The sequence below is a fragment of the Nelumbo nucifera genome, chromosome 5, assembly GCF_055504915.1.
Source record: "Nelumbo nucifera cultivar China Antique chromosome 5, China Antique-T2T, whole genome shotgun sequence".
NCBI classification, from domain to species: Eukaryota; Viridiplantae; Streptophyta; class Magnoliopsida; order Proteales; family Nelumbonaceae; genus Nelumbo; species Nelumbo nucifera.
The window spans coordinates 27,836,896-27,861,159 of NC_142653.1; positions in this window are offsets into that span (position 1 = coordinate 27,836,896).

Genomic DNA, 24,264 nt, shown 5'->3' on the forward strand with positions numbered 1-24,264 from the left:
GATATGGATTTTAATCTACGATCCATTTCCATTTATTCGTCTCTGGGATTTCCCTCCTTTCTCAGTGACGGAGACTACGGGTTGTCTCTGGAAATGTGGGAAATCACATAGGGTGCATGAGGCCAACTGTTTCAGCTGCATAACCCCACCACCTTTCTGTGAAGGATCATATCCACTCATCATATGAGTTTTCCCTTTGGCCTCTGTCAGACAAGGTTCAGAGCCATTTTCAGGTAAACCTTTCTGTCCAGTGAGTGCTTACCCATCATATTCGTGAACACCAAGGTACCGTGAGAGAGTTCCCATTTTCTGGTGAAGCCCCTCCCACATCGGTCTATGACGCCCCTATCATCTTATGAAACACTTAGACGAGCCCAACAGCAAATGGATAGCCCATTTTCTGGTGCGTTTCCTCATTACTGAAGGACCCATCCTCGTGCTAATGATGGAAGGCCTTTAGAGAGTTCATCATATGAATCTCCCTATCACATGCACTCATATCAACTAGAGGGAACAAATAATTACGCCCTAGTTCTATTTTTAGGTCAAACCAAAGTGGCTCCCACTGACTTTCATAAAGCTAGATTTTGGTGGGCCTAAATCGGCTAGGGTTCCGTACGAGACCTCATGATAAGGTGTGGGGCCCACCACTGAGGGAGGTCATCCAATGACCAAAAGGGACACCATGGCAATGATGTGCATTCAGCCATGGTGTGCGAAAGAGCCACTATCGATTGAGCATGGGCCAAGTACTTATGGCCCATGTACGTAGCACATCACACATTCATACATCACATGCAGGGATAAACTGATCCAATCAATTAATTATCTGTAAAGCCCATTTGAAGCCCATTTTAAATTCATAATATTAACCATTAACATTATCTAGGTATATGGGCCGAACGGTTCAACCCATATAGCTTTAAGGGTTAAGTGGGCTTATAGCAGTTTTAACTGTTTAAAACTGGGCCTTTACAGGTTGGGCCGAATTAACCATTTAATTAAATATCAATCCTTAGGCCCATTAGTGGTAAATTAGGGCTGACTTTCAGCCTTGATTAAGCCCTAGATTTGGACCAAACAGTTTGAACCAATCTTGGTTCGAATGGGTCTAGGGTTTGATTTTTAATCAAATCTTTAATTCAAGAAAAAAATCTGAAATTAATTACTGATAAAAGAAAAACAACAATCAGTAAATCAGGGCTGTTCGCACAATCCATCCTGCAAAACAGAGGTTAGATCACAGAATGCAGTTTCACAAACTGCAAATTGCAGATGGCGATTCTCCCATCTGCGAAATCTCCCTTTCTGCGCCGCCATCTTCGATCCATAATTAAAATAAATAGAAATCCTATTTCTATTAATAATTACAACAGATCGAATACCTATACATTGAGTCTAGAAAATAAAAAAAATTATTTACAGACCAAATGTAATAAATAAATCAAGAAACTGCAAATCATGCAGGTTCCCTACGCAAACCAAGATTTCGATCTCCTCTTGTACGAACAACCCATAAATCAAGAAAATCATAAAGAACAATTCTAAATAATAATCAGATTTATATAAAATTAATTTCAGATTATTCGCCCATTAATTTTGGGAACAAATTTCCCAAAACCCATATCTGCGCAAATTGGGTAGAACACCTTCTGCCCAATTGCACAGGTTCAGATCTGAAACAAACTGGTTCAAGATTTGAACCTGACTCTGATACCACTGAAGGGATGAGAAATCCATCCTATGGACGCCCAAAGATTGCGGAATAAGGGGCGAATTTCAAAAATTTTATCTCTCTCTTCAACTGGGAATCGTATTCCCTATTTAGAAAATCATATTTTCAAGGATCAATCTTGAACCATAAACTGAACCTGATCTGAACCAAAAGGAGTGGGAGAGGATTATACCTGATACGGAGAAATACTATCTCCCAATGGAGGTGTTCACGCCCAAGGAAGGATCCAAAATCTGCTCCCACTGAAGATGGCGCAGTGAAGGATGGAGCAGAATCAGCAATGTTCTTCAAAAGAACTTGACCCTTCGCAAGAATCAACTGGACGGCTTGTGAGTACAGCTCCAATCAATCTTTTCCCAAAAGATTGAAATCAAGATCCAATCTTGATTGCTCCCAAGAACTGGAGATCGAACTGAAGGAATGGCAATGGCAGGAAGGTGGCGGCAGAAGAGAATTCGCAGTATGCAGGAAATCTCTTAATCTCTCTTTCTTAAAGAGAAGAATGCTATTGATGTTATTGTGTCTTTCAAGGCTGCCACCCCCTTCCCCTTTTATAATCTTAAAGGGATCAGCTCCTAATCAGATTAAGAGTTGCTAATCCAAATCATATTTGGGTTAGAAGTCCCTTAGTGATAAGGGATAATCCTTATCTTATCTGCAGATCAGATCAGCTGTCTCCTAATCTAATTAGGAGGTTTCCTGATCTAAATCTTATTTAGATCTTGGACTCTATGAGTGGATAGGGTCTAAGCCCAATCCTTTTAGCTGACCCACTTCAGAATTCGCCCCCTTTAGATGACTGATCAAATCAGCCCAGTTCGAAATGGGCTTAAGGCCCATTTAAGGTTATGTACTCAAAAACCTTCCAAATTACTGTTCAGTTGGGCTTCCTTGTATGGCGTGGGACTCAAGCATTGATCTACACATCAGCCACATGTGTTCAACCCAGCCTTAGTTACAAGGCCTGGCCGAATGCACTGCTGAAGACAGTGTACCCCCTGAAACCCATCAAATGAGCTCTATGGGCCCAACACTTACCCTAAGTGGTCCCTGGGCCAAGCCACCTTGTAACACCCAGGGACTGTGGGCAGATGCAAGATTAGCCTATCAGGTGTTATCCTCAATGGTCTTACACTTAACCTCTCAGCCCATAATGATCATACACTGCCCGACAAGAGAGGACCTCTCCCTCGGCTGCAAGGAACAGTGTTGCACTCTCCACTCATATGGATCCCGGGAATTAAAACCTTCTTGCAAACATTTTAGTAACCATATATATATTTTATATCTTATATAAAATATATTTTGCAAAACAAATTTCAACGGTTGAAATCGGCTGCCGGCAGTCTTGGTTTCCATCAGTGAGAGTGCATCCCCGATCATTACCTTTGTCCGACAAAGGGGCTGATCCTGTCACTATGATCACCCACTCAGATGAATTCTTGGACTGTCCCAACATACCCAGGTTTTGACCCCCGCTAAGGATCTCACTGATTGGTACATCAAAGATAGCCCAATCCGACACCTAGTGCAGTATCATAATCGAGTCTAGGGGTCGGGTGTAACTTTCCAGTTTTGCCCATCAATCTCCAAGGTCCAGGGCAATATTGGAAATCTGGTCCAGTTCAAAAATTCAATTAATCCTACACTGTATGTGCCTAGGGTCTCACCCTGGCAGCTGAGACAAGCCACCCCAACCGACTTGGTGGCACTACAGTGTCAGCCTTGTCAGGATAGGTCTCCCCAGACCGACCCACTGGCTGTGAACATTCTAAACTAACACGAGTCTCATTAAGTGTCCAGTTTAAGGGTATTACACAGAAACATACCAAGGGAACATGAATCAAATATGTATCTTTATTCATTTACAATAAACTCATAAAGCACATCATTCTGATTGAAGCTAAGGGCATACAAAACTGTCTAACAAGGGGATGGGTGATGGTGGGAATATATCCATGAAAAGAGAAGAATTAGAAGGCTGCTACAAGGAATGGAGGTGACTTTTCAGTGGGTGAAAAGAGATGATAATTTCTTTGCTGATTTTTTGGCAAAACAAGGGGTGAGAAGAAATCATTTATTTTGGGCTTGTTTGTAATCTTCTAATTTTTCAGGAGAGATAAGAGAGTTTATCTCTCCTCTTGTTGCTGTGTACATTCCAGTATTGCTTAATGAATGAAATTCTTCTGTTATTGATAAAAAAAAAAAATCCTTTCTTCGATCCAGAACCAGCAGCTAGACTTGCATTCTGAGGATTCAAGAATCTGGAGATGGGAAAACTCAGGCTTGTTTTCAGTAAAATCCTTCTACAAGGGCCTCTTTGAAGAGCAAAGTCAGAACTTCCCTAGTAAAGCCATTTGGGGAACTGTTGCCCCTTTAAAAGTCAAAATTTTCTCTTGGGTGGTAACAAGGGAGAAGTACCTCACAAAGGAAATGCTGATAAAGAATGGCTTTGTTACTCCAGACCTGCTCTGTCTGCTTTGTGGCTCAGAAACTGAATCCTCAAACCATCTATACTCATCCACTGTAGTTTTTCTGCAACAGTATGGAGTCACTTATAAACTCAGTTCATTTAAACTGGTCCAAGGTCGATGAAGGAGCTATTATAAAGCTGGCAGATTCAGTTATGTCCAAAAAACGGAGGATTTCTATGGGTAGCTATTCCAATTACATTTTTATGGGCCATTTGGCTTGAAAGGAATGGCTGGATTTTCGAGCAGAAAGCAAAGCCAGAGAGGTAGGGGTGACTTGTAGTAGAGGTTTTAAATGGCTTGTTGAAATCTGCTAGTTCTCCTAAGCAGTTTTTTATATTTTTCTGTTCTTTAGTGCCGCAGTGGCAATCTTGTAATTTTCGCACATCTTTTATTCTAAGTTGGATCGCCCTAATATAAAAAGAAAAGAGAGCTGGAGCCGCCAGCTCCATGTTTTGAATCTAAACGTTCTTCTCTCTTCTCTCTTCCTCTTCTTCCTCCTTCCTCTCTTCCTCTCCTCTCATATCTCAGGCCTGAAAACAGGGCTGAATGTCAATATCTAATGTATTTAAAGATGATATTTTTTTCTGCATCTTTTCTGAGGGTGGATTTTTTGGGGTTCCTAAATGGGTTTACATTTGTGCAAGCTTCTCACTGTACAGGATATGTGATTTTTGACACTAATACAATACAATATACTTTACCTTTTCTCAAAAAGAAGTTAATAACTTGCTTGCTAGTTCTTTTAATCAATCCATGATACCATTTCACTGGGACAACTGAAGGACCTAAACGTATGTGGTATGCAGTGCACACACATGGACTGTTCTATATGTCATTTATTTTGTTCAGGACATTCTTGGAATTCATGGACAGAATCTTGGTGCAGTTTCTGGAACTTCTATTATCTTCATGATAACACATTGCCAACATAGTCTAATCTCTAGATGTAATATGCTTTTGTTATTGTCCATGTTTATTTCTGATTGTGTCAAAACTTCCAATTGATTTTAATTTTAGATTTGTTAGTTCATTGGAGATACTATTTGTTTTACTCTCTCTCTCTAGGGCATTGTGAAGATACTGATTTCTTGTAGCCATTTTATTGTTGCCTAGTTTGATCAAGGTCCGCAACTAATATATCTTATTGGTTTGGGCTGGAACATCCCACTATGGGGGGCTGCGGAAGTTTAGAGGGATGCATACAAACTTATGAGAATTGGGAGAAGAAAAGTGACAAATTCTGGATTATGTTAGGTGCATCAAGAATGTAAATTAGAGAATCTTAGTAAAAAATTAGGAGATTAAAGGTAAAGTTATTTTTAAAGATTATTAAATGAATAATGTAGGGCACAAGGGCCACTACTTGGTATAATGGTAAAATCTCTGGCTGGTATGTGTGAGAACGTGGGTTCGAGTTTGGGAGCAGACGCTTTGTGCAGTGGGAGCTCAAATTTAGGAGGTATTAGGAGCACTGTTAAATGTGAATGCTAGTATTTTCATAGAATTAGAGTATGCGAAGTTAAAAAGGCCTCAAAGAAGATGAAGATTTGGAAGGCTTTGGGGCTTACTGGTATCTTAATAGAAAATTTGAAGTTCATGTGTGAACTGGGTGCATTAAGGCTGACCATGCTATTATGATAATTTGAGGAAAAATGCTAAAGAATGGAATACAAGGTATATACAGGACTACATTAAATGGATGACCAGGGGTATGGATATTAAAATTCAATGGGTGCAAAAGACGGTTAACAGCATGGCTGATTCTATGGCAAAACAAAGGGTTGAGAGACTCTAATGTTTTGGGATCAGTTGTAAAATCTTTTTTTATACAGATAATCTATTTTATCTCCTTTGTATTTTGTTTTCCTTGTCATCTTCTCTTTTAAATTTAATGAAAAAATTCAGTTATTGATAAAAAAAATCCATATAATGAAACTTTTAGTAGAAAGTGCTTGAACTACTACTACTAAGACATGAAACTAATGTCTTTGACAACGAATTTGGCCATATACTACAGAGACCAAGGGAAACAATCTCTCTCTTTATGAGATTTATACAGAATTTTAGATAAAGGAGAGATCTGCACTTGGAATTTATGTTTTAAAGAAAGGTGCACAATAAAATCCTTAGGGAGGTGATTTGGTTGATTTAGGGAAAGAAGTGGACTTAAGCACAGAGACCAAGGGAAACAATCTCCTCTATTTATGAGATTCATACATAATTTTAGATAAAGGAGAGATCTGCACTTGGCATTTATGTTTTAAAGGAAGGTGCACAATAAAATCCTTAGGGAGGTGATTTGGTTGATTTAGGGAAAGAAGTGGACTTAAGCAGGTTTAGATATCATTATGGATATGTATAATGAAGCAGTAAATGTATGACAACACCTGATAAGTGACAAGAACTTTTCAGTTATAGCGGGTTTGCTCCAATATCAACACAACCTGTCCTTTTCAATTATGAACTGACTAAACACTTCATGGAGAAGGCCTTTGTGTGGTGTTTGTTGATAATAAAAATTTAAACTTTGATTTATGAGACTCAAGATGGGCTGAACCCAAAGAATGATGGGAAAATGATTTAGAAAAAAAAGGTGTCGTAATAGTGTGCAATTAACATTGATGATCAAGTGATTACCCAAAACAGTTATTGGAGGTGGAAGGGTACTCTCAGGTGGTGATAAGCTTGGCTGAATAGAGGGAGAGAGGTACAGATATGCTCTCGAGGACACTAGGTTTCTACTTTCTAGCCAGTATTCTTAACACCTTGTTAAGATGGACAGAGATCTGCAAATTTCCCTAGCTGATACTTTTGCTAGGAAAGAGATAAATATGGGTTTGCTATATAGTGGAGCTGCATTGAGAGATAGGTACAGGGAATGTGAGAGTCTTTTTATTGGTGGGTGAGCTGGAGGGTTCAATGTACTCTTTATGAAGGAGCTACATGGCTATAATTTCTGTTGGTAATATCTTCTTTTTCCCTGGTTTGCCAAAACAAAAATATATACTGATATGTTAAGATGAAAAAAAAATACAATCATCCATGATCCATCATAAGGAAGTGAAGGGATGTTGCTCAGAGTTACAGTTGGAGCAAGGTGGTTTAAGTGGAGAGGTGCATCTGGTGTATTTGTGTGCATGATTGGCATATAATAACAAGACTAAAACCAAAGTTTTATAAAACAGTTATAAGACCTGGAAAGCTCTTTGGAAAGGAGTCTTGCGAAATCAAGAGGAAGAAAATGTCTAGAAAATAAGGGTAGCTGAGATGAGAATACTAACATGGATGAGTGACAAAATTAGGAACCATGGAAAATAAAAACAAGCGCATTGTAAAGGATTATAAGTGGCCTTGATAGGTGACAAGATGAGGTAAAGAAACAGCATCTGAGATGGTCTGGCTATGTTCAAAGGCAACCGGTTACTTCATCATTAAGGAGTGACTTGGTGCAAGGAGAAGGCCAAATAGGACAATGGATGGTAGATAGAAGTGATAAAAAGAAATACAATTTGACATAAGAATGTTGATGGTTGGTGCGATAGCTTATGACCTTATTGAGTTCTTTCTGTGGGGGCTAACAGCCATATTGATCTGCTAGACATAATCAAAGTTCAGTCAGTCTCTATTAGGCTTGGGCCCATGCATGCCAGTTGCAAGCTAGGCCCAAGACTTAGTGGGACCCATTAGGATGCTATAATAATCAAGTATTGTGGTCCTTACTATGCATAGGTGGGTTTAGTCCTAAAGTTCAATTCATTATGAACTATCTACCCTCTGTGTGTATATATATGTGGTTGCTTGTATGGGCAGACCCTGTTCTTGTTATGTTGTGCAAACCCGTTCTCTTCTTATGGTAATGGAAAGATATTACACTTACACAAGGGCCATATGTCTTGTTCCTAGAAATAGAGTGTGCCCAAAGCGATGCTCTTTCCACTCCTCTTTTTCGTTCTTTACTCATGTTTTGGGTTTGTATGGCATTCATAATTTGTCCCAAGGTCTGGTTTTGTTAAGATTACAAACTAGAGGAAACGTAATTTAAATGTTATACCTCACTAGTGAGACAGTGAGTATGGACCTAAAATGGTGGATAGGCATCTCTGTCACTTGGGCAACTCTACATATCATGCAATCAATTATTGTGCTTTGGTTCCTCTATATTCAAGTAGGTTGTTTTAATAGTCACCCTTATTCTTGGATTGAACAGGGCATATTTCTTGGTGAAATGGTAAAATCTTGGGCTGGCAAGTGTGAAAATGTGGTTTTGAGTTTGAGATGGCCACTTTCTGCCTAAAAAAAACACCAAAGGTTAGGTTTGTGTCCAGTGAACTCTTTCCAAGACCCCACATATTCCAATGCATGTGATGGGCATGAGGACATCTGGATGCATGTGAATATATAAGAAAGGTACTTGATATTTTCCTTGTTATGATCAGGCACAACCAATTTCATGGGCGCAATTCAGAGGATAGTTATAGATGTACGCAACACTCTATTTATGGTAATTGTATGAGCTATGATAGAGAGTATTCTGCAATCTTGTTGGTGTGAATAAAGTTGAAGAATCTGCATAAGTTGATGATGTGAATACCGGGCATGATGAGTGGTGAGGGTTTGCATTTATTACCACCATTTCATAATTGTCTTTTGCTTGTGTTTGTAGTGTCGATTGGTGATCCTAGAGATTCAAAATGATGTGCACAATGTCAATTACTTGAGTTGAGTTCAGGACAAATTCGTAAGAAATCTCATCATATGTGTAGCTTTTTCCATACATTTTCAGTCAAGTAACCTTTTTATATTGGAGTTGTTGAGACACATTGCAGTAAGGCCAACAGATTAAAGCTGTGCGAATAGAGTACGTTTTCTGATTTTGGAAGGATATTTCAATGAATCCAGCGTTCAAATCTTGGAAACAGCCTCTTTATGTGCAGGGGTAAGGCTGTTTTCATCTGTCCCTCCTCAGACCCCTCGTGCACTGGGCTGCCCTTTTTTTTATTTCAATGAAGCCGGTAGATTTTAACAATGGCTAGTGCATCTCGTCTCCTGATTATGCAAGAATACATGTGCAATAGTTTTGCATTGTCACAAATGTAATTGCACCTTTTGAACTAAAAAATGCAGCAAATGCAGTTGAGGATGTAAAGGATGGGTTGGGGATGCAACTTTGGTGGGCCTGGGATGAGAATTTGTAAAAATTTCAAGGGATTTGGCCCAAGATGCATACTGATAGTTTTATTAGTATGAAGTCTTGGGTATTAATTGCATTTTTCCTAGGAAAGTGTTAATTTGAATGATCTAATTGTATTTTGTTTGAAGTGCTGTCATCCATAGTTTCTTACAGACTTAATTTATATTTTCTATGTATTGAAAGTAGGGTTCTTCCTGGAAACATTTGGGGCAAAGAAGATTTCTAATTTCTCCATTATTCTTACTTATTAATAACAATGTTTCTCTGTTCTAATCAAGAGAGTAAATTGTGTAATATTAATGTGATTAACAAGATATTACATTGTGATGAGGGCAGATTTGGCCCTCCAGTGAAATTGCGACACGTGGCACCTCGTGACAACTAGGTAAGCACCCAGGCAACAACTTACCAAGTTGGTGTCCCCCCCGGGCACCGGTCTGGCAGGCCTGGCGCGACCTGCATGCGGCCCACGGGCGACTTGCACGCGGCCCACGGGCGGCCTGCACACGGCCTGGCGTGGCCCGCGCGACCTGTTGCGGCCTACGCGCGGCCTGCGCGCGACCTGGCCGGATCAGCTTGCCACAGGCGCCGACCTAGCAACCTGGCCCGGACACAGGCGCCGACCTGGCAATCTGGCCCGGACACAGGCGCCGACCTGACAACCTGACCCGGACATAGGCGCCGACCTGACAATCTAACCCGGACACAGGCGCCGACCTGACAACCTGACCCGGACACAGGCGCCGACCTGACAACCTGACCCGGACACAGGCGCCAGCCTGCCAACCTGGCCCGCACACCGACCCGCCGACTGACACAGGCGCCGACCTGACAACCTGGCCTGGACACAGGTGCCGACTTGGCAACCTGGCCCGGACACCGACCCGCCGACAGACACAGGCGCCGACCTGGCAACCTGGCCCGGACACCGACCCGCCGACTGACATAGGTGCCGACCTGACAACCTGGCCCAGGCGCCGACCTGGCCGCCTAGCACAAGCGCCAGCCTGACAACCTCGAGGAGTTCATCACCGTACCCCGGTTCTGACGGGATATGACGTCTTACCATTTGAAGGCTTTTCACCCACCTAATGCGCGAGGGCACCACTATATAAGGACTCCGACCCCCAAAGACAAAGGGGAGAAGAAAAAGGATGGTAACCCCCGCTCTCTAGCTCTCTCATTTCTCTCCAAGCCCTCTGTAATCAGAATGCTAACTTAGGCATCGGAGAGTCCCCGTCGGGAAAATACCCCCGAGTCCTCTGATTCAGTTCTCGCAGGTCCCTCAACTCCCGCCGTCTACAAAGGGGAGAAAATCACCTCACGCGGGGGGTAGTCGGGTTGCGCTGCACCAGGGAGCTCCACCATCCTCTGAGTTGCAGACCGCCTAGGAGCAAGTCAAGTGACGAGTTTGCCATCAGGTAGTTCGCCACCAGGCAGTTCGCCATCGGGCAGTTCGCCACCAGGCAGTTCGCCACTAGGCAGTTCGCCACCAGGGAGCACTACCAGGAAGTTCGCCACAAGGGAGCACTACCAGGCAGTTCGCCACCAGGCAGCTCGCCACCGGGCAGCTCGCCATCGGGCAGTTCGCCATCAGGCAGTTCGTCACCAGGGAGCACCACTAGGCAGTTCGCCACCAGGCAGTTCGCCCCCAGGCAATTTGCCACCAGGGAGCACCACCAGGCAGTTCGCCACTAGGCAGTTCGCCACCCGGCAGTTCGTCACCAAGTAGCCCTCCACCAGGGAGCTCGCCACTAGGTAGTTCGCCACCAAGCAGTTCATAACCAAGTAGTTCTCCCCTAGGGAGTTCGCCACCAAGTAGCACATCACCAAGGCACGTCACCACCGGGTCAAACAACGAGGTACTTAGCCAAAAAATTTATACATCACAAAAAATGGTACGTGACCAAAAAACGGTTACATTAATTGGCGCCATCTGTGGGAAACGCTACGAATAGCTAAGTTCTCATCCTACAAAAGCTAAGTTCTCATCTTACCAAAGCTAAGTCCTCACTTTTTTGAAGCTATCACTTTATAGTTTACATTTTTTATGAACTCAAAAACTATGCAGGGGGCTAACAGACTAAGTAGCTCTACCAACCTTACTTTCAATTCAGATAATGCCTCATCAGTCCTCTCCGCAAGGTCCCCCCTACAAAGATGAGCTCTTCGTGGCTTCCGCGGGAGTTGACGGCCAACAGACTACATAGGCGCCCTTACCGGTCGAGCCTTCCAAGGCTCCCGTGTGAGCTGGCAACCTAAAGTTAGTAGTGCTGCCCCCGAAGGTCGAGCTCCTAGTAGCTTCTTGTAGGAGTGGGTGACCGACATTACAAAGCTGATGCAGCACAATCATAGCTCGACACCTCACAGACCAAGCCTACGGGCCACATTACTGCTTAAGACCCGGTCGCCTCTTCGGCACGGGCAAAGTCAAAAAAGAGTAGACTACGAGTCACTCCCAAAAGCCTACGGGCCACATTACTGCTTAAGACCCAGTCGCCTCTCCGACACGGGCAAAAGTCAAAAAAGAGTAGACTACGAGTCACTCCCAAAAAGCCTATGGGCCACATTACTGCTTAAGACCCGGTCGCCTCTCCGGCATGGGAAAGGCGACCTGGCCGACCTGCGCACGGCCTACGCACGGCCTGTGCGCGACCTGCGCGCGACCTGGCCTGATCAGCCTGCCACAGGCGCCGACCTGGCAACCTGGCCCGGACCCAGGCGCCGACCTGGCAATCTGACCCGGACACAGGCGCCGACCTGACAACCTGACCCGGACACAGGCGCCGACCTGACAACCTGACTTGGACACAGACGCCGACCTGACAACCTGACCCGGACACAGGCGCCAGCCTGCCAACCTGGCCCGGACACTGACCCGCCGACTGACACAGGCGCCAACCTGACAACCTGGCCCGGACACAGGCGCCGACCTGGCAACCTGGCCTGGACACCGACCCGTAGACAGACACAGGCGCCGGCCTGGCAACCTGGCCCGGACACCGACCCGTCGACTGACATAGGCGCCGACCTAACAACCTGGCCCAGGCGCCGACCTGGCCGCCTGGCACAAGCGCCAGCCCGACAACCTCGAGGAGTTCATCACCGTACCCCGGTTCTGACGGGATATGACGTCTTACCATTTGAAGGCTTTTCACCCACCTAACGCGCGAGGGCACCACTATATAAGGACTCCGACCCCCAAAGACAAAGGGGAGAAGAAAAAGGATGGTAGCCCCCGCTCTCTAGCTCTCTCATTTCTCTCCAAGCCCTTTGTAATCAGAATGTTAACTTAGGCATCGGAGAGTCCCCGTCGGGAAAATACCCCCGTGTCCTCTGATTCAGTTCTCGCAGGTCCCTTAGCTCCCGCCGTCTACAAAGGGGAGAAAATCACCTCACGCGGGGGGTAGTCGGGTTGCGCTCCACCAGGGAGCTCCACCATCCTCTGAGTTGCAGACCGCCTAGGAGCAAGTCAAGTGACGAGTTCGCCATCAGGCAGTTCGCCACCAGGCAGTTCGCCATCAGGCAGTTCGCCACCAGGCAGTTCGCCACCAGGCAGCTCGCTACCGGGCAGCTCGCTACCGAGCGGTTCGCCATCAGGCAGTTCGCCACCAGGGAGCACCACTAGGTAGTTCGCCACCAGGCAGTTTGCCCCCAGGCAGTTTGCCACCAGGGAGCACCACCAGGCAGTTCGCCACCCGGCAGTTCGTCACCAAGTAGCCCTCCACCAGGGAGCTCGCCACTAGGTAGTTCGCCACCAAGCAGTTCGTCACCAAGTAGTTCTCCCCTAGGGAGTTCGCCACCAAGTAGCTCATCACCAAGGCACGTCACCACCGGGTCAAACAACGAGGTACTTAGCCAAAAAATTTATACATCACAAAAAATGGTACGTGACCAAAAAATGGTTACATCAATTGGCGCCGTCTGTGGGAAACGCTACGAAAAGCTAAGTTCTCATCCTACAAAAGCTAAGTTCTCATCTTACCAAAGCTAAGTCCTCACTTTTTTGAAGCTATCACTTTATAGTTTACATTTTTTATGAACTCAAAAACTATGCAGGGGGCTAACAGACTAAGTAGCTCTACCAACCTTACTTTCAATTCAGATAATGCCTCATCAGTCCTCTCCGCAAGGTCCCCCTACAAAGATGAGCTCTTCGTGGCTTCCGCGGGAGTTGACGGCCAACAGACTACATAGGCGTCCTTACCGGTCGAGCCTTCCAAGGCTCCCGTGTGAGCTGGCAACCTAAAGTTAGTAGTGCTGCCCCCGAAGGTCGAGCTCCTAGTAGCTTCTTGTAGGAGTGGGTGACCGACATTACAAAGCTGATGCAGCACAGTCATAGTTCGACACCTCACAGACCAAGCCTACGGGCCACATTACTGCTTAAGACCCGGTCGCCTCTCCGGCACGGGCAAAGTCAAAAAAGAGTAGACCACGAGTCACTCCCAAAAGCCTACGGGCCACATTACTGCTTAAGACCCGGTCGCCTCTCCGACACGGGCAAAAGTCAAAAAAGAGTAGACTACGAGTCACTCCCAAAAAGCCTACGGGCCACATTACTGCTTAAGACCCGGTCGCCTCTCCGACACGGGAAAGGCGGCCTGGCCGACCTGCACACGGCCTACGCACGGCCTGTGCGCGACCTGGCCGGATCAGCCTGCCACAGGCGCCGACCTGGCAACCTGGCCCGGACACAGGCGCCGACCTGGCAATCTGACCCGGACACAGGCGCCGACCTGACAACCTGACCCGGACACAGGCGCCGACCTGACAACCTGACCCGGACACAGGCGCCGACCTGACAACCTGACCCGGACACAGGCGCCAGCCTGCCAACCTGGCTCGGACACCGACCCGCCGACTGACACAGGCGCCAACCTGACAACCTGGCCCGGACACAGGCGCCGACCTGGCAACCTGGCCCGGACACCGACCCGCAGACAGACACAGTCGCCGGCCTGGCAACCTGGCCCGGACACCGACCCGCCGACTGACATAGGCGCCGACCTGGTCGCCTGGCACAAGCGCCAGCCTGACAACCTCGAGGAGTTCATCACCGTACCCCGGTTCTGACGGGATATGACGTCTTACCATTTGAAGGCTTTTCACCCACCTAACGTGCGAGGGCACCACTATATAAGGACTCCGACCCCCAAAGACAAAGGGGAGAAGAAAAAGGATGGTAACCCCCGCTCTCTAGCTCTCTCATTTCTCTCCATGCCCTCTGTAATCAGAATGCTAACTTAGGCATCGGAGAGTCCCCGTCGAGAAAATACCCCTGGGTCCTCTGATTCAGTTCTCGCAGGTCCCTCAGCTCCCGCCGTCTACAAAGGGGAGAAAATCACCTTACGCGGGGGGTAGTCGGGTTGCGCTGCACCAGGGAGCTCCACCATCCTCTGAGTTGCAGACCGCCTAGGAGCAAGTCAAGTGACGAGTTCGCCATCAGGCTGTTCGCCACCAGGCAGTTTGCCATCAGGCAGTTCGCCACCAGGCAGTTCGCCACCAGGGAGCACTACCTGGCAGTTCGCCACCAGGGAGCACTACCAGGCAGTTCGCCACCAGGCAGCTCGCCACCGGGCAGCTCGCTACCGAGCGGTTCGCCATCAGGCAGTTTGCCACCAGGGAGCACCACTAGGCAGTTCGCCACCAGGCAGTTTGCCCCCAGGCCGTTTGCCACCAGGGAGCACCACCAGGCAGTTCGCCACCCGGCAGTTCGTCACCAAGTAGCCCTCCACCAGGGAGCTCCCCACTAGGTAGTTCGCCACCAAGCAGTTCGTCACCAAGTAGTTCTGCCCTAGGGAGTTCGCCACCAAGTAGCTCATCACCAAGGCACGTCACCACCGGGTCAAACAACGAGGTACTTAGCCAAAAAATTTATATATCACAAAAAATGGTACGTGACCAAAAAATGGTTACATCACATTGGATTGTTTGTAGGTGATGAACTCAAAAATTGCCTCGTCAAATAGAAGGCATACTGGTATTAATTGATACTAACCAAATATACAATTAAATTCTTTAGAATGATTGGAGTAGAAGTGGTCCAGACCACTGGAAAATCAATCAATCAATCATCCAATCAATAAGCCTTATCCCAACCTTGTCATTTGTCAAGACCTTTTTGTGCCGGAGGCCCCGACTACAGCTTGGACTTTGTTATAGCAAAACCGTGTCAATAATGTCTGACTAGCAACTGTGCTGATAACTACAAGGTTAGAAAGGAACAAGAGAAAAAAAAAGGAAAAGGAAAAGAACGGTCAATGTAACCTAATAGTGTAGTATATTACACGTTACCAATTGTTCTTATTGTGTGGTTAGGGAAAAAAAAAAACAAAAAAAAACAAAGGCTTTGGGTAGGACAGTTAGGTGGAGACGAAGTTTTGCGTTAGGTGAAGATGAAGTTCTGCCTTGTACTTTTAATGATATTACCCGTACCTGTATTATATTCCAGGCAAGAAGTCAACTCTACAGATACGGACATGCATATAAACTGTTCTCCATATGAGTTCTTCCGTGGTATATTGTCTGTATCTCTGCTAAACAGGAAACATGTTAGAACCAAATCTGATAAAACATATAGGACAATGAGAAATAGTCAGAATTTTGAGACTTTGCTTCTTATGGGTACACTATGCATTGCGAGATATAGCTATGCTTAGTAAGATGAGATCCTGATTTGGACATGTGATCAAGAGAGTGGGGTCATGTTGGGTGCACTTGTTAGTGATGTACCTAGCTGTGTTGATCTGTTTGATGTGGATTCTATGGATAGCTGGTGGCTTTGATCACATGGCCCGATTGAGTTCATTTAACAGCATATTTCATGTTGCTGAGGTTGAAGGATAAAGACATATTCGATGGAGCATTAGTTGTTTCCTGGTGTTGGCACCAGGTTTTAGAACTGAGCAAAGCTGTTAGAGAAGGATGCCGGAGAGTTTGAAAGGTTGTATTGGAGGTATGAGGCAAGCTTCTAGATTCAGATGGAAAAATGTTCAAACTGCAAGCACACACACAGAGAGGGTGTGAAGAAATTTTTGTACCAAAAGTTTCTAAAACTAGTACAAAGGGCTGTTTTAGTTCACTTGGTAAACATTCACATGGCTGCTGCTACAGAGGCGAAAAATGAAAAATTGGATGTGAAGGAGATGAAACTAGGTTATGGATTAGAATTAAGATACGATTCAGAATCTCTTTTTTTGCAATCAAATTTACTCACACAGTTAGCAATTTAATGCTATTTATTACCATTTTATTTTTGGTACAAATGAGGAAAAGTAGCTCTAACAACTGGGGTGGGGGGGTAGAGCAATGGCACTGGTCCTCCAGTACATCTCTCAATTAAATGATTGTTCTCTCTGTCCACACTTGAGTGGCCCAAATTAACTAGAAGATCGGCCAACTTGTTTGGATCCTCAAATTTCCTGTAGTGTTCGTTGATAGGAGATCCAGGTGGCGTTTGGTAGCACCAAATGGACCTGTAGACATTGAAAAAGTTATTTTTTTTTAGCATTCGAGGGTCATTTGATTAGAAAATTTCCATATGGCTCCGAATCTCTATACCATGCCAACTCATTTAAGCATGGTTTTCAAAACCGGACCGGAAGGTCGGTCGGAAAAACCGGGAACCGGTCATTGTTTTTCCCTGAAACCATTGATTTTGGCCAGCAAACTGTTGAACCAGCCGGTTAATCATTCGAACGATTTTGACTGTTTTTCAAATTTTTTATTTTTTAATTTTTTTTATGTCAGAACAATCCGACTCGGACCGTTCGATCGATAACCGGACTTCTGATCGGTTCGGTCACCGGTTCAGTTTTAAAAACCATGCATTTAAGTTAAAGTGGTATTCATCAAAATTTACGGGAGGGTGGGGCCGTTGTTGATCGGTAAAAGTTCTTCATGTCTTTCCTGTATTACTGGCCCACCAAATGGCAAACCACCACTGAATCAGTTGGCATGATATCATTGGCCAGTAAGAATCCTTTCAGCCATTTTAAGGATAATAAGGTTGATTGGACATTTTAGGAGGTAGTTTGGTCCTATAAAATACTTAAATACTTATATGGGCAACTCTGTTAATGGTCATTAAAGGTGATGTAAACAAAAATCTCAACCAAAGGTGAGTTTTGAACAATAAAACTCAATAATAAGGGGTTCTTTGTAAGTTTTGAAAAGTCATGGTGAATTTTAAACAATATCCCTACCGGACTATCCTCCTTAGGAATTGACTACTAGAGGATTTGGAGGAATCCTTGGTAGCATACGCTCCTCAATTGTTTTCAAAATGCCAATTGTACTCGTGGCATATTTTAACCCAGAGCCCAAAGAGCCCTCATTTTCACACCTCTTCATCTTCATTGTTCTTTCATTTCTGCAACTTGCGTTCAGTGACAAATTCCTCCCATTCTTCGACGAACCTTGTTCAGCAGCAAAAACTAATTAACCATCCTTTGACGATCTAGAGATGAGTTATTTGTTTTTTGTTATTTTTTATTTTTAGATTATTTATTTGTTGTTTGATTTGCAAGTGTTTCTTAAGGGTTTTTCTTTCTTTTTACCGTTTTACAGAGGTGGTTTTTCCTCACCATTTGATGTAATTTACTATGATTTGTAATGGTTTTCCTTTATGAATCATCATCAACTTCCTTTGCTATGATGTCATGATGTATGTATACCGTTCGATCTCCCTTACTATTCTATCTCATGTGTTTTATGCTCGGTTTTGTCAACTCTCTTGTGACATGAGGGTGTATACCAGTTGTATAATATATACTTGTTCTATTTATATGCAATCAATAAACAGTTCATTATATTTTATATATATATATATATTATTTTATTGAAATTAAATATTTATACATATAATATTCAATTCTAACATTATCTTAAGTTCTTAACATACCAAATAGATTCATTATGAGGAGTACAATTGTAAAATAGACATTTCTCAAAGATTAGAGAATTTAGGTTATCAAACAACTTCACTAGAGATCCAAAAAAAGTACTATATTTAGAGATCCAAAAAAGAGTAAAAGTTATGGAGGTCCATGCTATAAGTTTTTAAGCATGTGTTTGGTTTGCAGGAACAGGGGTCTAGAATTGGAGTTGAAATGATTCATTCCATTTTCAACCATTTGGTTGGACAGAATTGGAATCCCATTCCTATTCTTGGCGGAATGGCATTCCTCCCATTTGATGGAATGACATTCCAGCTCTCTCCCTCTACGAATGAGAATCCCATTTCAAGGGGTAGCAAATGGGTTAAGTATCAATCCATCCATATATTAACCTACTAACCCATTTGTAAAAATGAGTGTGGGTTGTAAAAAATGTAGGAAAATGCAAAAAATTGTAGGAAAATTGCAGAAAATGCAAATCTTGCAATAAAATGTAGAAAACTAGAAAAGTGCAGAAATTTGAAAGAAAATATAGAGATTTGCAAAAAAAAAAAAAAAAAAAAAAAAACTAATCGGTCAGACTTGTTTAACAGTGAACTAGCCCTTTAACGGGTTCAGTCATATGCTAAAAATCATAATTCATGAAAAATTGGACAAAACTAGATGATCAACCAGTTTAATCGGAAAATTTATGAAACTACTGAAGTCAGACTGGTTTACCATTAATGCATCTTTTTATTTACATTTATTTTTGCCTCTTTAATGTATTTAAATCTATTATTTATGTGGTTACCATTATCCATCTTTTTGTTTGCATTTAATGTATTTTATGCCTCTTTAATGTACTTATTATTTTGAAGAAAGTGTGAGCTAAGACACTTGAACCCTGGTTATTTATTTTATAAAATTAAAAACAAGAAACCATCATATGCAAGTGTAATAATATTTGTGAATTATATTACATGTAGTTTTTATATGACCTCTAAAATAAATGTATATGCCACATTATCATGGTTGAAACTCTGACCCATAAACCTCTAACTTTTCAGTTTTATGTCCACTTGGTTCTTTAAACATGGGTAAAAATTGCAAAAAATATAGGAAATGTGAAATTTTGTAAAAAAAAGGAGACAAATTATAAAAAAACTAAAAAATCGTAGAAAACTGCAAAAAAAAGCAATAAGTGTTTTTTTTTTTCTATCAATGAGATTTGTTTATTTTAGTATGTGCCCTTTTTTCATGTTTTATTTATCTCTTAATATGTGAATCAAATGTCAAATTATGTGCTTATTTAAAAAAAAAAGATGTTTTTTTTTTTTTTTTTTTATCAAGGGCAAGATTGAAATCCCAATTAATTCAGATTCTAGTTTCCAAATAAACCAAGCAACATCAATTGGAATACAATTCTAGTTCTCCTCTAAACCAAACAAGTAGGAAAATAGGTCATTTTGATTCCGATTCTGACCACAAACCAAACGGATTCTAAGGGGACACTTGTTTTATTGGATTTTGAGGGGGGGGGGGGGAGTTGGTTGACTAGAAAACCCATATTCTTTTTTCAGATTTGTGTGGGGACCAGAGAAAATTTATTTTTCTGGGTATCACATACCTCCCAGGTGGGTAAAACTTTCCCACCTAGGGGAAAGTTGCCAACACTTGGATGGGACAAAAATGTCCCTTGTAATAATGGATTTTTATGGCTAAAATTAGGGGTATTCACGGTCCGGTTCGGTGCGGTTTGGAGAAGACCTCAGACCAAACCAATAAATTATGGTTTGAGAAATTTTTAAACCAAACCAAACCGTTTTATTACGCTATAGTGTGGTTTCTAATACAGTTTGGGGACTTTGGACCATTCTATGGTTCTTTTGAGCTTAAACCAATTAGAAAGCCCAAATAGCTCCCCTAAAAATTAAAAATAAAACTTGTATTTACTATTTTATTATAAAATAAATAGTTCATTATATATTTATAATTTTATGCATTCCACTTAGATGTATTATATACAATGTTTATATATCATATATTCATATTATACATGTATATAAAATTTTGATTTATGGTTTATGGTTTGTGATGTTGCGCGATCTAGCTGCTCCCTGCTGGAGGTGATTTGACTTCCAGGAAGACGGCGAACAGTTGAGCTGCAAGAAGATTAGAGAACCCAGGGTTGCTAGCCCGATGAGGTCGCTCCGATGCTTAAGTCAGTATACTGGTTGCGAGCTAAAAATATCTTAAGGATGCAAAGAGCTAGAGAGCATATAAATCACGCGTACCTCGGACCTCCGGGTGTAGAGCCTTTATATAGTGGAGTCCTCGTGGGTTTTGCGGAGCGGTTCCGGGATCCTCGTCATGATGAAATCCGTTTCCGCGTTAATAGGGGATAACAGATAGGGCTTATCAATCCCGCCCGAACCGGGCGGGGAGGAGATAAGGCTTACCGTTACAAGGCGTGATCTCGCGGGGCTTGGAATCTGATGGCGAGATCTTCGGGGTTGCCATGTAGTGGTCTATCAGTATTACCCGAGCTAGTGCTCTTTAGATCCGACCTGGGGTGAACGCCAAAGTGCCTTGAAACTGAGGTGGTCTTAAAGCGACCTTACACCGAGGTGAACTCGTCCCGAGGTGGTTGGACTATCCGAACTCGATCTGTTGTGGACTTAGCACATCGGGCTGAGCTGTCATCTTACTAGTTAGGTCGTGTCCATGTGTCCCCCTATTACTAGGTCGGGCCAAATCTCCCTTCATCAATTGCCCCCACTCCCCGAGCTGGGGGTCCCGACCCGATGCGGGGAGTTCACGACGTGTCTAGGTGGATTTGGCATGAGGCCTAGGCGGTCTGTCGAGCAGATCAGTCAGTTGGACCTGTTTGAACTTCCGGTTTAACCAGCAATAGCCCAGGTCGCGTCAGGTGTATGCGCGGACGTCACGTTGTTTATGGACTCCGCGGACGTCAAAAACGCGTTCAACCGATTTCGTCCTCGGGCATTGTGCAATCGGTTTTCATGTGAACCGTTAGATCAAGTAGGTCCCAGCCGTTGGTCGTATTCGTGGAGAGCTATAAATAGGGGGCCGAGGGGCCCTTTTTCCTCGCCAGAGGTTGTAATTGAGCTCTCCCCGAGGTCGCATTGGAGTCTTTCAGCTCGCTACTTCCTTCTTTGTATTCCGATGTCGTCTTTTTCTTGGTGAGTTCGTGTTTTACTTAGTTTGTGTTAGACAGTTTTGTATGCCCTTAGCTTCAATCAGAATGATGTACTTTATGAGTTTATTGTAAATGAATAAAGATACATATTTGATTCATGTTCCCTTGGTATGTTTCTGTGTAATACCCTTAAACTGGACACTTAATGAGACTCGTGTTAGTTTAGAATGTTCACAGCCAGTGGGTCGGTCTGGGGAGACCTATCCTGACAAGGCTGACACTGTGGTGCCACCAAGTCGGTTGGGGTGGCCTGTCTCAGCTGCTAGGGTGAGACCCTAGGCACATACAGTGTAGGATTAATTGAATCTTTGAACTGGACCAGATTTCCAGTATTGCCCTGGACCTTGGAGATTGATGGGCAAAACTGTAAAGTTACACCCGACCCCTAGACTCGATTATGATACTACACTAGGTGTCGGATTGGGCTGTCTTTGATGTACCAATCAGTGAGATCCTTAGCGGGGGTCAAAACCTGGGTATGTTGGGACAGTCCGAGAATTCATCTGAGTGGGTGATCATAGTGACAGGATCAGCCCCTTTGTCGGACAAAGGTAATGATCGGGGATGCACTCTCACTGATGGAAACCAAGACTGCCGGCAGCCGATTTCAACCGTTGAGATTTGTTTTGCAAAATATATTTTATATAAGATATAAAAGTATATATGTATGGTTTCTAAATTGTTTGCAAGAAGGTTTTAATTCCCGGGATCCATATAAGTGGAGAGTGCAACACTGTTCATTGCAGCCGAGGGAGAGGTCCTCTCTTGTCGGGCAGTGTATGATCATTATGGGCTGAGAGGTTAAGTGTAAGACCATTGAGGATAACACCTGATGGGCTAATCTTGCATCTGCCCACAGTCCCTGGTTGTTACAAGGTGGCTTGGCCCAGGGACCACTTAGTGTAAGTGTTGGGCCCATAGAGCTCATTTGATGGGTTTCAGGGGGTACACTGTCTTCAGCAGTGCATTCGGCTAGGCCTTGTAACAAAGGCTGGGCTGAACCCATATGGCTGATGTGTAGATCAATGCTTGGGTCCCACGCCATACAAGGAAGCCCAACTGGGCAGCAATTTGGAAGGTTTTTGAGTACATAACCTTAATGGGCCTTAAGCCCATTTCGAACTGGGCTGATTTGATCAGTCATTTAAAGGGGGCGAATTCTGAAGTGGGTCAGCTAAAAGGATTGGGCTTAGACCCTATCCACTCAGAGAGTCCAAGATCTAAATAAGATTTAGATCTGGAAACCTCCTAATTAGATTAGGAGACAGATGATCTGATTTGCAGATAAGATAAGGATTATCCCTTATCACTAAGGGACTTCTAACCCAAATATGATTTGGATTAGCAACTCCTAATCTGATTAGGAGCTGATCCCTTTGAGATTATAAAAGGGGAAGGGGGCGGCAGCCTTTTACATCATCAACAGCATTCTTCTCTTAAAGAAAGAGAGATTGAGAGATTTCCTGCATACTGTGAATTCTCTCCTGCCGCCACCTTCCTGCCATTGCCATTCCTTCAGTTCGATCTCCAGTTTTTGGGAGCAATCAAGATTTGATCTTGATCTCAATCTTTTGGGAAAAGATTGGTTGGAGCTGTACTCACAAGCCGTCCAGTTGATTCTTGCGAAGGGTCAAGTTCTTTTGAAGAACATTGCTGATTCTGCTCCATCCTTCACTGCGCCATCTTCAGTGGGAGCAGATTTTGGATCCTTCCTTGGGCGTGAACACCTCCATTGGGAGATAGTATTTCTCCGTATCAGGTATAATCCTCTCCCACTCCTTTTGGTTCAGATCTGGTTTAGTTTATGGTTCAAGATTGATCCTTGAAAATATGATTTTCTAAATAGGGAATACAATTCCCAGTTGAAGGGAGAGATAAAATTTTTGAAATTCGCCCCTTATTCTGCAATCTTTGGGCGTCCATAGGATGGATCTCTCATCCCTTCAGTTTGTTCTCCTTTGTTTTTTTTAATCATGTCTAGTTCTAGTTTAGATAGGCTCTTAGGTGACTCTAGCGAGGTCGAGGGTTCCGAGGTGCAGTCCGCAGCCCCTGCTGGGGAGGTCAGCTCGTCGCTGGGCAATTCCCCTCTTTGATCTTTAGAGGGAACTTCTGTACCCGAAGTTGGGCCATCTCGACCTTGGGAGCCTGAGGCTCGGGAGGAGGGATCGACCTCTAGAACGGAGGTCCCATCTTCTTCCCGGGGTCAAGATCTGAACGACTTCGGTCCTTTTACCTTGACCTCAGATAGGTTAATGTATTTAGTAGCTCGCTATCGATTTCCCGATAGCTTAGTCTTTAGTGTTCCTCTAGGTTAGTATCCTTGGGCTCACGATTCTTATGAGCTCGCGGTTTTTTAGGAGCAGCTCGCTGCTGGGCTGCGCTTCCCGCTCCACCCCTTTATTATAGATATAGTCAAGTTTTTTAATATCACCATCGACCAACTACACCCGAACTCTATCCGGAACATAGTAGGTACGATTTCCCTGTTCCATGAGTACAACCGACCTTTGTCCCTAGACGTCTTTAGTTCGATCTGTTCGATCAAAAAGAATTTCGCTTGTCTACGTGGGGACGTTAGACAAAGTTACTACATCTCTCCTCGGCCTGGGTTTAAAATCCTGCTCGGCAGCCCGAACAAGGTTTCGGCCTGGAAGAAGAGGTACTTCCTTGTCCGAAATTCTGAGGGATGGTCTTTTCCAACTCACTGGAGGGTAGCTATCAAGGATCCCGGGGTGAGCTTAGATGCGGAGACTAGGGCAGTTATC